This window comes from Hyla sarda, unplaced genomic scaffold (genome assembly GCF_029499605.1).
Source record: "Hyla sarda isolate aHylSar1 unplaced genomic scaffold, aHylSar1.hap1 scaffold_1569, whole genome shotgun sequence".
NCBI lineage: Eukaryota > Metazoa > Chordata > Amphibia > Anura > Hylidae > Hyla > Hyla sarda.
The window spans coordinates 39,021-57,500 of record NW_026608205.1 but is presented as its reverse complement, the minus strand read 5'-3'; the positions used below and the strand labels follow the sequence as shown (position 1 = coordinate 57,500).

Sequence of the window (18,480 nt, the reverse complement as noted above, 5' to 3'; positions counted from 1 at the left end):
TATATATACTGGACATTATATATCTATATATACACCGGACCCATATACTGTACATATATATACTGGATCTATACACTATACATACTGTACATATATATATATATATATATATATATATATATACACCGGACCTATATACTATACATACTATACATATATTTATACCGGACCTATACACTATACATACTGTACATATATATATATACCGGACCTATATACTATACATACTATACATATATTTATACCGGACCTATACACTATACATACTATACATATATATACCGGACCTATACACTAGACATATATATATACCGGACCTATACACTATACATACTGTACATATATATATACCGGACCTATACACTATACATACTATACATATATATACCGGACCTATACACTATACATACTATACATATATATACCGGACCTATACACTATACATACTATACATATATATACCGGACCTATACACTATACATACTATACATATATATACCGGACCTATACACTATACATACTGTACATATATATATACCGGACCTATACACTATACATATATATATACCGGACCTATACACTATACATATATATACCGGACCTATACACTATACATATATATACCGGACCGATACACTATACACACTATACATATATATACCGGACCTATACACTATGCATAATATATATATATATATATATATATATATATATATATATATATATATATACACACACACCGGACCTATACACTATACATACTATACATATATTTATACCGGACCTATACACTATACATACTATACATATATATATATATATACACCGGACCTATACACTAGACATACTATACATATATATATATACACCGGACCTATACACTAGACATACTATACATATACATACCGGACCTATACACTATACATACTGTACATATATATACTGGACCTATACACTATACATATATATACCGGACCTATACACTATACATACTATACATATATATACCGGACCTATACACTATACATACTGTACATATATATACTGGACCTATACACTATACATATATATATATACCGGACCTATACACTATAAATACTATACATATATATACCGGACCTATACACTATACATATATATATACCGGACCTATACATACTATACATATATATACCGGACCTATACACTATACATATATATATATATACCGGACCTATACACTATACATATATATACCGGACCTATACACTATGCATAATATATATATATATATATATATACACACACCGGACCTATACACTATACATACTATACATATATTTATACCGGACCTATACACTATACATACTATACATATATATATATACCGGACCTATACACTAGACATACTATACATATATATACCGGACCTATACACTATACACACTATACATATATATACCGGACCTATACACTATACATACTGTACATATATATACTGGACCTATACACTATACATACTGTACATATACATATATACTGGACCTTTACACTATACATACTATACATATATTTATACCGGACCTATACACTATACATATATATATACCGGACCTATACATACTATACATATATATACCGGACCTATACATACTATACATATATATACTGGACCTTTTCACTATACATACTATACATATATTTATACCGGACCTATACACTATACATACTATACATATATATACCGGACCTATACACTAGACATATATATATACCGGACCTATACATACTATACATATATATACCGGACCTATACACTATACATATATATATATATACCGGACCTATACACTATACATATATATACCGGACCTATACACTATGCATAATATATATATATATATATACACACACCGGACCTATACACTATACATACTATACATATATTTATACCGGACCTATACACTATACATACTATACATATATATATATACCGGACCTATACACTAGACATACTATACATATATATACTGGACCTATACACTATACATACTGTACATATACATATATACTGGACCTTTACACTATACATACTATACATATATTTATACCGGACCTATACACTATACATATATATATACCGGACCTATACATACTATACATATATATACCGGACCTATACATACTATACATATATATACTGGACCTTTTCACTATACATACTATACATATATTTATACCGGACCTATACACTATACATACTATACATATATATACCGGACCTATACACTAGACATATATATATACCGGACCTATACATACTATACATATATATACCGGACCTATACACTATACATATATATATATATACCGGACCTATACACTATACATATATATACCGGACCTATACACTATGCATAATATATATATATATATATATATACACACACCGGACCTATACACTATACATACTATACATATATTTATACCGGACCTATACACTATACATACTATACATATATATATATACCGGACCTATACACTAGACATACTATACATATATATACTGGACCTATACACTATACATACTGTACATATACATATATACTGGACCTTTACACTATACATACTATACATATATATATACCAGACCTATACACTATACATATATATATATACCGGACCTATACACTAGACATATATATATACCGGACCTATACATACTATACATATATATACCGGACCTATACACTATACATATATTTATACCGGACCTATACACTATACATATATATACATATATATATACCGGACCTATACACTATGCATACTATATATATATATATATATATATATACCGGACCTATACACTATACATACTATACATATATTTATACCGGACCTATACACTATACATATATTTATACCGGACCTATACATACTATACATATATATACCGGACCTATACACTATACATATATTTATACCGGACCTATACATACTATACATATATATACCGGACCTATACACTATACATACTATACATATATATATACCGGACCTATACACTATACATACTATACATATATATACCGGACCTATACACTATACATACTGTACATATATATACTGGACCTATACACTATACATACTGTACATATACATATATATACTGGACCTTTACACTATACATATATTTATACCGGACCTATACACTATACATACTATACATATATATATACCGGACCTATACACTAGACATATATATATACCGGACCTATACATACTATACATATATATACCGGACCTATACACTATACATATATTTATACCGGACCTATACACTATACATATATATACATATATATACCGGACCTATACACTATGCATAATATATATATATATATATATATATATATATATATATATATATACCGGACCTATACACTATACATATATTTATACCGGACCTATACATACTATACATATATATACCGGACCTATGCACTATACATACTATACATATATATATACCGGACCTATACACTATACATACTATACATATATATACCGGACCTATACACTATACATACTATACATATATATACCGGACCTATACACTATACATATATATATATATATATACCAGACCTATACACTATACATATATATATACCAGACCTATACACTATACATATATATATATACCAGACCTATACACTATACATATATATACCGGACCTATACACTATACATATATATATACACCAGACCTATACACTATATATATATATATATATATATATATATATATACCAGACCTATACACTATACATATATATACCAGACCTATACACTATATATATATATATATATATATACCAGACCTATACACTATACATATATATACCGGACCTATACACTATACATATATATACCGGACCTATACACTATACATATAAATACCGGACCTATACACTATACATATATATACCGGGCCTATACACTATACATACTATACATATATATACCGGACCTATACACTATACATACTATACATATATATACCGGACCTATACACTATACATACTATACATATATATACCGGACCTATACACTATACATACTATACATATATATACCGGACCTATACACTATACATACTATACATATATATACCGGACCTATACACTATACATACTATACATATATTTATACCGGACCTATACATACTATACATATATACATATATATACCGGACCTATACACTATACATATATATATACCGGACCTATACACTATACATACTATACATATATATACCGGACCTATACACTATACATACTATACATATATATACCGGACCTATACACTATGCATACTATATATATATACCTGACCTATACACTATACATATATATATATATACCGGACCTATACACTATACATACTATACATATATATACCGGACCTATACACTATGCATACTATATATATATACCTGACCTATACACTATACATATATATATATATATATACCGGACCTATACACTATACATATATACACACACCGGACCTATACACTATACATACTATACATATATATACCGGACCTATACACTATACATACTATACATATATATACCGGACCTATACACTATACATACTATACATATATTTATACCGGACCTATATACTATACATATATTTATACCGGACCTATACATACTATACATATATATATTTGTGGTCGAGGCCCATGTATAGAAAATGTACGTACTTACCAACCCTCCGTCCCGATCTGTCATACAGCTTGTCCACCTGAAAAACACATCCTACCACTAAATGCATGTGTCATAACCTAGGTTGGTTCTAACTGACCCTATCACTGCTTCTAACAGCGGTTGAATTGTGCCAAAACCGCGAACGAGGGTACGCCTATAGAGGGCAAAAATGACACAGATAGGTTTAATGATGCAAGCAATTAATTTTATTCCTTATAAAACTAACACTCTGAATACATCCGCCATTTCCAGCTGGGGGTTCGGAATGTATGTAGTGAAGGCATTAGAGTTCCATCTACCTAACTTTTTTAGTACGTGTACTGGTACTCCGTGCCTGGAGGCTGCTGAGGCTGCCCCTATACGGAATGAATGTCCCGAGTAGCAGCGTGGGTCAAGACCCAACAGCCTAACCAATGTGCGCACGTGACTGACAAATTGCGAAGTAGTGAGAGGTGCAGAATCAAACGGCAGCAACGGCCTTACCTCTGATCGATTGTTCATGATGCTTGCCCACTCGGAAAGTACCACTAGCGGACACCAGGGATTGCCGGAGGGATAGTACCGTATCGCAGTAGCCTTCCTGCAAGTTTTGGTACCCCGTAATGTCAGCTCTGCATGATCTTGTCTGATGCTAAGTTGCGTTTTCTCTACAAACGGTGCTGCTCGTGACGCACAAGTGAACTCCCCAGGCCTCAGAAACCCATAGAGAGCTAAGTATATGCTGACCTTGATGACCTTGCTGTGAAACCATCCGAATGGAGCGGAGTCAAGTAGAGCCGACATGTCCCTAAACATTTGCCCTGTGATAGGCTGCCTTGGACTCATACGCGGGATGCTGCTGGAATTGACCCCCTTCAAAGCGGCCTTGATAACATGTGTGGAGCATATGGAAGGCTCGCCGGGAAACTGTAACGCGTGGTAGTGTTGAATCCCGGATAAATGTAATTTAATGGTGTTGTATGACAAGCCTAAGTCAGATTGGCAAAAGGCCAAGAACTGCAGTATGGTGGGAATGTTGAAGCCCCATGGTAGAGCGTGTCTGTCCAGGAATGAGCTGTACAGCCTGATAGCCGCTGCATAAGCCTTTCTTGTCCTCGGGGCTAGGGAACTTCTCACTAAGGTTTCTGCTAACAAGGAGTAACGCCTTAATCCAGCGTCAGCACCTGATGTGGAGGCACTGGGGTTGCTACTCGGTCTGCACCTGGTGTGACCTGAAAAAAGAGATCATAGTTACCCCTGGATAAGGCGTCAGCCGCTGTGTTGCAAGTGCCCGCTATATGACGCGCTGTGAAATTGAAATTATGCTGTAGTGCTACCCATACCAGTCTGCGCAAGTAGCTCATGACCTGTAACGACTTGGATCTGCTCTTATTAACTGCCTGTACTGTGGGCAAATTATCACAGAAAAAGGTGACCGTGGAGTTCGACCATAAGGGCCCCCAAACCACTGCCGCAGCCACGATGGGATAAACTTCAAACAACGCGGAAGTGCGACCAAACCCCGGGACCCCCAGAACCTCTGGTGGCCACGGGCCGGCCATCCACCGACCGCCGTGTATTGCTGCAAAACCCAACGTACCCGTAGCATCCGTGTGTACCTTAGGAGAATCGTCCGTGACTGCTGGCAAAAACATGGACACCCCATTCCACTGGCTGATGTGGTTGTGCCACATGTGTAAATCAGCCAGTGCCTCGGGACCCAACCTAACCTGACTACTTGGCTTGGTTGCTGAAGACAGTAGTGCTAACAACCTAGAAACAAAGGATCTACCTTGTGGAATTATCCGCATAGCGAAGGCCAACATACCTAACAAGCTCTGGAGTTCCACCCTTGATGTCACCCTGGTTCTCACAAATTTCTGGATGGTCTCCTTGATCCTGCTTAACTTGTCTGCTGGCAGGCTAGCCTGCATTTTCTCCGTGTCTAATATCACGCCAAGGAACGTGATAGTGACCGCTGGACCTTCTGTTTTTTTGGGAGACACAGGTACACCAAGGGTGTGGAACAATGACCTCAATGTGGACAGGCTGTCGGGAACACACCCTGGGGAATCTAACAAGAGGAAATCATCCAGATAATGTATCACGTATCTGCAAGCTGTTACATTGACCAACGCCCAGTGTAACGCTCGTGCCAGCTGTTCGAACAACCAAGGGCTGCTTTTTGAGCCGAACGTTAATTTTGACGCGAAATAGTACATGCCCTGCCATTTTATGCCATACCACTTCCACAACTCTTCGGCCACTGGTAACAGCTTGAAAGCGTCGGTAATGTCCGCCTTCGCCAACCATGTGCCTGGCCCCAACTGGAGAATAACCTGTATGGCCTGGTCTATGGAAGCGTATTTCATAGAAAATTCCTCAGATGGGATCAGGGCGTTTAAACTGGGTACCACAGAGGAATACGGGGCAGATAAATCGTAAATTAGACGGTTTTTATTAGAGAATTTTCCCGTCACCACCCCCACCGGGCTGACCCTCCAAACTTCAAATGGTGAGGACTGAAAAGGCCCTATGATGTAGCCCTTCGCTAACTCCTGTTTTATCAATTCCGTAACCACCTGGGGCTGTTTCGTGGCTGACGCTAGATTCTCACACTCAAAAGTGGATTGAGGTAACGCCACTAACCCTGTGTGAAAACCCGTCCTGAAACCTGCGAGTAACCATTGTACCCAGTCTTGTTCCGGGTGACTAGCCAACACACAAGCCAACGCATCGACCTGAACCCCGTCTAGTCAAGACTGCTGAGACCTCTGGGAGCACAACGAGCTGGGATGGGCCCGGAAGCAAAGTAAGCAGACGTGCAACAACCTACAGTTACTGAAATTACAACTCGACAAATTGTAGTTGTTGCACACCTGGCTCTTGCCCAGGAATCTCACAGGGCGCCCCAGTTTGTCTACTGCAGACGAGAACTTATGACCGGGAGCAGGTGACGCCATGATACTCCTGCTGGTGCTTGGCTCTGGTTCTTGGCCAACGCTGGAACACCACGGGGCAGTGTGGGAGATGGATTGGCAGATCGTGCAGGTGGGTGCCTTCAACCCAGCGAAGTGCTTACAATACAGTTCGGTGTCCACGACACTCCAGTCAGTCTCGTAAGCAAACTGGCTGACCCCTGCCGCTGCCTTTGCCGCAAAGGACTTGTGGTACTCGTAAAAATAGGACCCACCATACTTGTATGCGAACTCAGACAACTTGTATAAGTACAGATCCAGCTCCTCCCTTCTTTCTGGTTTTGCTGTGCAAACCACATCTCTGTATAAGCTGAAAGCAATGACAAATTCAACTATTGTAAGCTTGCGATTTAACCTGGCATCCTTACTCTTGAAGACAACTGAGACCTCCCCACACGCCACTGTCTTGGTCTCAGTGACGTCCTGGGTACTGATAAGCAAGGATGCCAGGTTAACGTCCTTGCCATCGAGAATATCTCTGCGAATGGCAGCAGGAATGAAGTGGGATGGTGTAATCTTTGGAGGCATAGTTCCCCTACCTAGAGGCACTGCCACCGCAGAAGTAGCTGGAGCTGCCGCTGCAACTACCGTAGGAGGGACTGATGCTTGGGATGCACCACCCTTCTCCATTGTGTCCATTCTGGATTGCAGGCTGGACAAGGAAGACATCACGCTGTTCATCATATTGTGTAGTTGTGCCAAAGACGTGGCCACAGTCTGCCCTGACATGTCCTGTTGACTTCCGCTAGCTTCCTCTCCTGACATCAGAAGCTTGTACAATTCCGCTTTCCTGGCTGAAGCCGGAAATGGAATTCCCTTCTTGCGGAGTTCCTCCATCAATCTGGGAATTGTCCATGACCTATAAGCAGTACCCACTCCCTGCTCGGAGCTCCTGGCAGGGGTCTCCGGGACGGACAAAGTCTCTTCAATGTCTGATGCGTTTGACATGATGCTACCACCTGTCCGGGCCGTAACGGGTGCCGGGGAAAGATTAACGAGACATGAAAACCACATACTACTATCAACTCCACCTAAATACACCCCCTAACTACTGACCTGCAAACAACCAGCGCCAATCGTCTGGCCAGGACCTAAAACAACGTTATATATTAGTATACTACCATGTAACAACTTTGACTCAAGTGCCTACCACCTCATTGTGTACCCAGCGGTTGTCCTAGTCGATGAACCGAGCAAAATTGTGAACCGTCCCAACTGCAGTGGTACCCTTGTTTATGCAACCATCACCCTCATCCTATCATAACACCGTGCGCAAGTGAGGATCCGAGCGCTTGACGTTGGCGCCGGCCCGTATAGAATGTGGTAATGGATGTGTTACACCGTGCCTAAGAATCATGCCTTTGCTCTGACAACCGCGTCAATCGCCACCTTGTGTCCCCCTCCTTACGGATGTGTCAGGAGATAGTCGCGTATATCAATACAGTCGAGTGTTGCTCTGAAGACGTGTCAGCAGCAACCTGATCGTTGTTACCCGCCCCTTGAGTGTGTCAGGACAATGATAGAACATGTACTTATACTTAACGTATGGTATACTCTGAAGACGTGTCAGCAGTAACCAATCGTAGGTTGCCCCCCTGAAAGCGTGTCAGGAACACGGGCGATCGCCTACTACAAGTGTGCCGTAAAGTAAGCTCTGAAGACGTGTCAGCAGCAAACTAGCCAAAGCTACCCCCTGAAAACGTGTTAGGGTAATGGGTAAATATCTACCTGCATGTGATACGTGTGGTATACTCTGAAGACGTGTCAGCAGCAACCAATCGTAGGTTGCCCCCCTGAAAGCGTGTCAGGAACACGGGCGATCGCCTACTGCAAGTGTGCCATAAAGTAAGCTCTGAAGACGTGTCAGCAGCAAACCAGCCGAAGCTACCCCCTGAAAACGTGTCAGGGTAATGGGTTAATATCTACCTGCATATGTTACGTGTGGTGTGCTCTGAATGACGTGTCAGCAGCAACCAAGTGTCCTAAAATGTACGTTGTGAGACCAGTCGTGGTAAGTGAACAACATTTTTTTTTTTTTTTTTTTTTTACTATATTTTTTTTTTTATTACTATATATATATATATATTTTTTTTTTTTACATCGGTCTCCAACCCAACAATTTGCCTCGGAGTCTGATCCATACACTGTTTGAGACAACACTAACGTATGCTCGAAGAGACACGGCTGACGGCCGCCCTGGAAACACGACCATGGCCTGCTCTGCGGTCCTGCCATAGCCATGTCCCCAGAGCAACCGCAGCACGCGCACCGCCCGACCCATCCGTGTGCGTCAGAATGGACAACACCCTAGCATCATTATAACCACCTGTACCCCAAATGCTGTTAAATACTCTTAAAACATACCTACCAGTCTAGAATGACGACAGGACTTGTACCAAGTACTCTTGTACCTGTGAAGTACAAATGACATGACAACCCCTTGCCAATAGATATTACCCCTATAACATTGTGACAACTGCGGCTCAATGATTAAACAGCATCTTGGTGCAAATGCTGCGCTTATTACCGAAATCCCCGTCGTAACGTCTGTGGTGTGAAAACCCCCGCGGCACTGCCGAGCCCACCGCCCCCCTCCCCCTGTATCATGATCACTATTCAATACCCCACTCTAGTAAACATGGATCCCACGAATCCACCGCATATGTGGATTGACTCTCGGTCGGCGGAAGCCCTTGCAGCGGACTACGTACTTTGACAGGTGCCGGGACCCGGCACTTACCCGATCTTCTCGTTTGGAGTCTGGAGACGTACACCGCCCGCTCGCTGTGCGCCGCTGTCAGAACCGGAAGTCCCTGATTGGTGACGTCACCTTCCTCCGACGTCCACCAACGCTGTACAACGAACGCCCCGGCTGCAGAGAGGCCGGGCGTTAAATACCCCTGGCCCCTCCCACAAATTCAGCCGATAGGCTTCCCACATATACCGGACCTATACACTATACATATATATATACCGGACCTATACACTATGCATGATATATATATATATATATATATATATATATATATATATACACACACACCGGACCTATACACTATACATATATATATATATATATATATATATATATATATATATATTATGCATAGTGTATAGGTCCGGTATAAATATATGTATAGTGTATAGGTCCGGTATATATATGTATAGTGTATAGGTCCGGTATATATATATGTATAGTATGTATAGGTCCGGTATAAATATATGTATAGTATATAGGTCCGGTATAAATATATGTATAGTGTATAGGTATATTTATACCGGACCTATACATACTATACATATATATACCGGACCTATACACTATACATATATATATATACCGGACCTATACACTATACATATATATATACCGGACCTATACACTATACATACTATACATATATATACTGGACCTATACACTATACATACTGTACATATATATACTGGACCTATACACTATACATACTGTACATATACATATATATACTGGACCTATACACTATACATGCTATATATATATACATACCAGACCTATACACTATACATACTATACATATATTTATACCGGACCTATACACTATACATATATATATACCAGACCTATACATACTATACATATATATATACCGGACCTATACACTATACATATACCGGACCTATACACTATACATATATATATATATATATATACACACCGGACCTATACACTATACATACTATACATATATATACCGGACCTATACACTATGCATACTATATATATATATACCGGACCTATACATACTATATATATATATATATATATATATATATATATACCTGACCTATACACTATACATATATTTATACCGGACCTATACACTATACATACTATACATATATATATACTGGACCTATACACTATACATACTATACATATATATACCGGACCTATACACTATACATACTGTACATATATATATACCGGACCTATACACTATACATATATATATACCGGACCTATACACTATACATATATATACCGGACCTATACACTATACATACTATACATATATATACCGGACCGATACACTATACACACTATACATATATATACCGGACCTATACACTATGCATAATATATATATATATATACCGGACCTATACACTATGCATACTATATATATATATATATATATATATATATACCTGACCTATACACTATACATATATTTATACCGGACCTATACATACTATACATATATATACCGGACCTATACACTATACATATATATACCGGACCTATACACTATAAATACTATACATATATATACCGGACCTATACACTATACATATATTTATACCGGACCTATACATACTATACATATATATACCGGACCTATACACTATACATATATATATACCGGACCTATACACTATACATATATATACCGGACCTATACACTATACATATATATATACCGGACCTATACACTATACATACTATACATATATATACCGGACCTATACACTATACATACTATACATATATATACCGGACCTATACACTATACATACTGTACATATATATATATATATACCGGACCTATACACTATACATACTATACATATATATACCGGACCTATACACTATACATATATTTATACCGGACCTATACACTATAAATACTATACATATATATACCGGACCTATACACTATACATATATATATACCGGACCTATACACTATACATATATTTATACCGGACCTATACATACTATACATATATATACCGGACCTATACACTATACATATATATATACCGGACCTATACACTATACATATATATATACCGGCCCTATACACTATACATACTATACATATATATATACCGGACGTATACACTATACATATATATATATATATATATATATATATATATATACACACCGGACCTATACACTATACATACTATACATATATATACCGGACCTATACACTATACATACTATACATATATATACCGGACCTATACACTATACATACTATACATATATATATACCGGACCTGTACACTATACATATATATACCGGACCTATACACTATACATACTATACATATATATACCGGACCTATACACTATACATACTATACATATATATACCGGACCTATACACTATACATACTATACATATATATACCGGACCTATACACTATACATACTATACATATATATACCGGACCTATACACTATGCATACTATATATATATATACCGGACCTATACACTATGCATACTATATATATATATATATATATATATATATATATATATATACCTGACCTATACACCATACATATATTTATACCGGACCTATACATACTATACATATATATACCGGACCTATACACTATACATATATATACCGGACCTATACACTATAAATACTATACATATATATACCGGACCTATACACTTTACATATATTTATACCGGACCTATACATACTATACATATATATACCGGACCTATACACTATACATATATATATACCGGACCTATACACTATACATATATATACCGGACCTATACACTATACATACTATACATATATATATACCGGACCTATACACTATACATACTATACATATATATACCGGACCTATACACTATACATACTATACATATATATACCGGACCTATACACTATACATACTGTACATATATATATATACCGGACCTATACACTATACATACTATACATATATATACCGGACCTATACACTATGCATACTATATATATATATATATATATATATATATATATATACCTGACCTATACACTATACATATATTTATACCGGACCTATACATACTATACATATATATACCGGACCTATACACTATAAATACTATACATATATATACCGGACCTATACACTATACATATATATATATACCGGACCTATACACTATAAATACTATACATATATATACCGGACCTATACACTATACATATATTTATACCGGACCTATACACTATAAATACTATACATATATATACCGGACCTATACACTATACATATATATATACCGGACCTATACACTATACATATATTTATACCGGACCTATACATACTATACATATATATACCGGACCTATACACTATACATATATATATACCGGACCTATACACTATATATATATATATATACCGGCCCTATACACTATACATACTATACATATATATATATACCGGACCTATACACTATACATATATATATATATATATATATATATATATATATATATATATATATACACACCGGACCTATACACTATACATACTATACATATATATACCGGACCTATACACTATACATACTATACATATATATACCGGACCTATACACTATACATACTATACATATATATACCGGACCTATACACTATGCATACTATATATATATATATATATACCGGACCTATACACTATGCATACTATATATATATATATATATATATATATATACCTGACCTATACACTATACATATATTTATACCGGACCTATACATACTATACATATATATACCGGACCTATACACTATACATATATATACCGGACCTATACACTATAAATACTATACATATATATACCGGACCTATACACTATACATATATTTATACCGGACCTATACATACTATACATATATATACCGGACCTATACACTATACATATATATATACCGGACCTATACACTATACATATATATACCGGACCTATACACTATACATACTATACATATATATATACCGGACCTATACACTATACATACTATACATATATATACCGGACCTATACACTTTACATACTATACATATATATACCGGACCTATACACTATAAATACTATACATATATATACCGGACCTATACACTATACATATATATACCGGACCTATACACTATAAATACTATACATATATATACCGGACCTATACACTATACATATATTTATACCGGACCTATACATACTATACATATATATACCGGACCTATACACTATACATATATATATACCGGACCTATACACTATACATATATATACCGGACCTATACACTATACATACTATACATATATATATACCGGACCTATACACTATACATACTATACATATATATACCGGACCTATACACTATGCATACTATATATATATATATATATATATATACCCGACCTATACACTATACATATATTTATACCGGACCTATACATACTATACATATATATACCGGACCTATACACTATAAATACTATACATATATATACCGGACCTATACACTATACATATATATATATACCGGACCTATACACTATAAATACTATACATATATATACCGGACCTATACACTATACATATATTTATACCGGACCTATACATACTATACATATATATACCGGACCTATACACTATACATATATATATATACCGGACCTATACACTATACATATATATATACCGGCCCTATACACTATACATACTATACATATATATATATACCGGACCTATACACTATACATATATATATATATATACACACCGGACCTATACACTATACATACTATACATATATATACCGGACCTATACACTATACATACTATACATATATATACCGGACCTATACACTATACATATATATACCGGACCTATACACTATACATACTATACATATATATACCGGACCTATACACTATACATATATATACTGGACCTATATACTATACATACTGTACATATATATACCTGACCTATACACTATACATATATATACCGGACCTATACACTATACATACTATACATATATATACCGGACCTATACACTATACATATATATACTGGACCTATACACTATACATACTATATATATATATATATACCGGACCTATACACTATACATATATATACCGGACCTATATACTATACATACTGTACATATATATACCTGACCTATACACTATACATATATATACCGGACCTATACACTATACATATATATACCGGACCTATATACTATACATACTGTACATATATATACCTGACCTATACACTATACATATATATACCGGACCTATACACTATACATATATATATACCTGACCTATACACTATACATATATATATACCTGACCTATACACTATACATATATATATATATACCGAACCTATACACTATACGTATCAGTGAATACCAAAGTCCTAAAAAAATACACCATACACTCCCATGTGCCCCAATGGCACCCATAGGGGAGTGTGTACTAATCCTGTCAAGGACAGGGGAACTCCATAAATGAATGTATACAGAGAAATTGGAGTTATAACACCACCTTAAGTATAAACGTATAAATCTTTATTGAAAATGTTTTAAATAAAAAACATATAGATGCAAAAAAAGTGAAGTATTGCAATAGAAATCCAACACAAAAATATCTGGCGCAGAGTAAGAATAATACATACAAATGAGTACATAGAAATTGTCCACACCCTGTATATAGCAATCTATGGAATAATACAGTTTAGCCACTGTGGGCTATCCATACAAATGCTCAGGGGCGGACATATCGCCTGTGCAGCCGGTTCAGCTGCACAGGGGCCCAGCGTGGGAGGGGGCCCGCCCTCACACGCTGGGCCGGTCCTACCATCGGACCCAGTGCACAGGGCCGCCATCAGGGGGTAAACCCATACACTTGTATGGGACCCGGAGCTTCAGGGAGGCCCGGACGTCCCTGTACTTTTTTTTTTCCGGCTAGTCAGTGAGTGACTGCGACTGTCACTCACTGACTCCTGGCTGGGTAACCGTCAGAACTATGACCGGGCCTCATAGTCTGGGGGGCCCGCAGGACTATGAGGCCCGCTCTTTCTAGGGCGCGGGCCCCTTAAGAAGTACGGCAGGGCCGGACAGGCCAGGGGCTGATGGGAGTCGACGTGCCCCGCGCAGGCACGCACGTCTACTCCAGTCACCTGACCTGTCCCGGCGCGATCTCCAGTCCAGCAGCCTCCCGACGGATCCTCCCCGTGCAGTGACACTCTGACAGGAGCAGCAGCTGCACCGAACCCCGGCAGAGTAAGTGAACGGGGTGTGTGTGTGTGTGTGTGTGTGTGTGGGGGGGGGGGGGTGGATGGGGGCTATGTTGTTTGCAGACTACAATGGTGATGAGAGGTGCAGGGGAACTGGTGCTTGGGGTGTTATAGGGGTGATGAGAGGGGGGGGGTTATGGGGGTAATGAGAGGTGCAGGGGGTGTTATGGGGGGATGAGAGGTGCAGGGGGTGTTATGGGGGTAATGAGAGGTGCAGGGGGTGTTATGGGGGTAATGAGAGGTGCAGGGGGGTGTTATGGGGGGGATGAGAGGTGCAGGGGGTGTTATGGGGGGGATGAAAGGTGCATGGGGAGGTTATGGGGGTGATGAGAGGTGCAGGGGGGTTATGGGGGTGATGAGAGATGCAGGGGGGGGTTATGGGGGTAATGAGAGGTGCAGGGGGGTGTTATGGGGGGGATGAGAGGTGCAGGGGGTGTTATGGGGGATGAAAGGTGCATGGGGAGGTTATGGGGGTGATGAGAGGTGCAGGGGGGTTATGGGGGTGATGAGAGATGCAGGGGGGGTTATGGGGGTAATGAGAGGTGCAGGGGGTGTTATGGGGGGATGAAAGGTGCATGGGGAGGTTATGGGGGTGATGAGAGGTGCAGGGGGGTTATGGGGGTGATGAGAGATGCAGGGGGGGTTATGGGGGTGATGAGAGATGCAGGGGGTGTTATGGGAGTGATGAGAGATGCAGGGGGTGTTATGGGGGTGATGAGGGGGGGGGTGTTATGGGGTGATGAGAGGTGCAGGGGGGTTATGGGGGTGATAAGAGGTGCAGGAGGGTGTTATGGGGGTGAAGAGAGGTGCAGGGGGTTGTTATGGGGGTGGTGAGATATGCAGGGGGCATTATAATAGTGATGAGGAGAGGTGCGGGGGTTATAGTAGTGATGAGGAGAGGTGTGTGGGGGGGGGTTATAGTAGTGATGAGGAGAGGTGTGTGGGGGGGTTATAGTAGTGATGAGGAGAGGTGCGGGGGTTATAGTAGTGATGCGGAGAGGTGTGTGGGGGGGTTATAGTAGTGATGAGGAGAGGTGCGGGGGTTATAGTAGTGATGAGGAGAGGTGTGGGGGGGGGTTATAGTAGTGATGAGAGGTGCCTGGGGGGGGGTTATAGTAGTGATGAGGAGAGGTGTGGGGGGGTTATAGTAATGATGAGGAGAGGTGCGGGGGTGGTTATAGTAGTGTTGAGGAGAGGTTTGGCAGGGGTTATGGGGGTGATGAGGAATGATGAGGACACAGAGGATAAGAGGTATTATATTTAGTGGGTATAGTGTGTGGCAGGATTATATTTAGTGGGTACAGTGTATAGCAGTATTATATTCAGGGTACAGTGTGTGTGGCAGGATTATATTTAGTGGGTACAGTGTATAGCAGTATTATACTCAGGTTACAGTGTATAGCATTATTATATTCAGGGTACGGTGTGTGGCAGGATTATATTTAGTGGGCACAGTGTGTAGCAGTATTATATTCAGGGTACAGTGTATAGTATTATTATATTCAGGGTACAGTGTATAGCAGTATTATATTCAGGGTACAGTGTGTGGCAGTATTATATTTAGTGGGTACAATGTGTGGCAGTATTATATTCGGAGTACAGTGTGTGGCAGTATTATATTCAGGTTACAGTGTGTA

General features: G+C 38.5%; 1 protein-coding gene across 1 annotated transcript in view; it reads left to right on the top strand.

Moving 5' to 3' along the window:
- LOC130310259 (vitamin D3 hydroxylase-associated protein-like) overlaps window positions 1-18,480 on the top strand; it is a 31,301-nt gene that overhangs the window by 291 nt on the left and 12,530 nt on the right. The gene's annotated exons all lie outside the window — the stretch shown is intronic.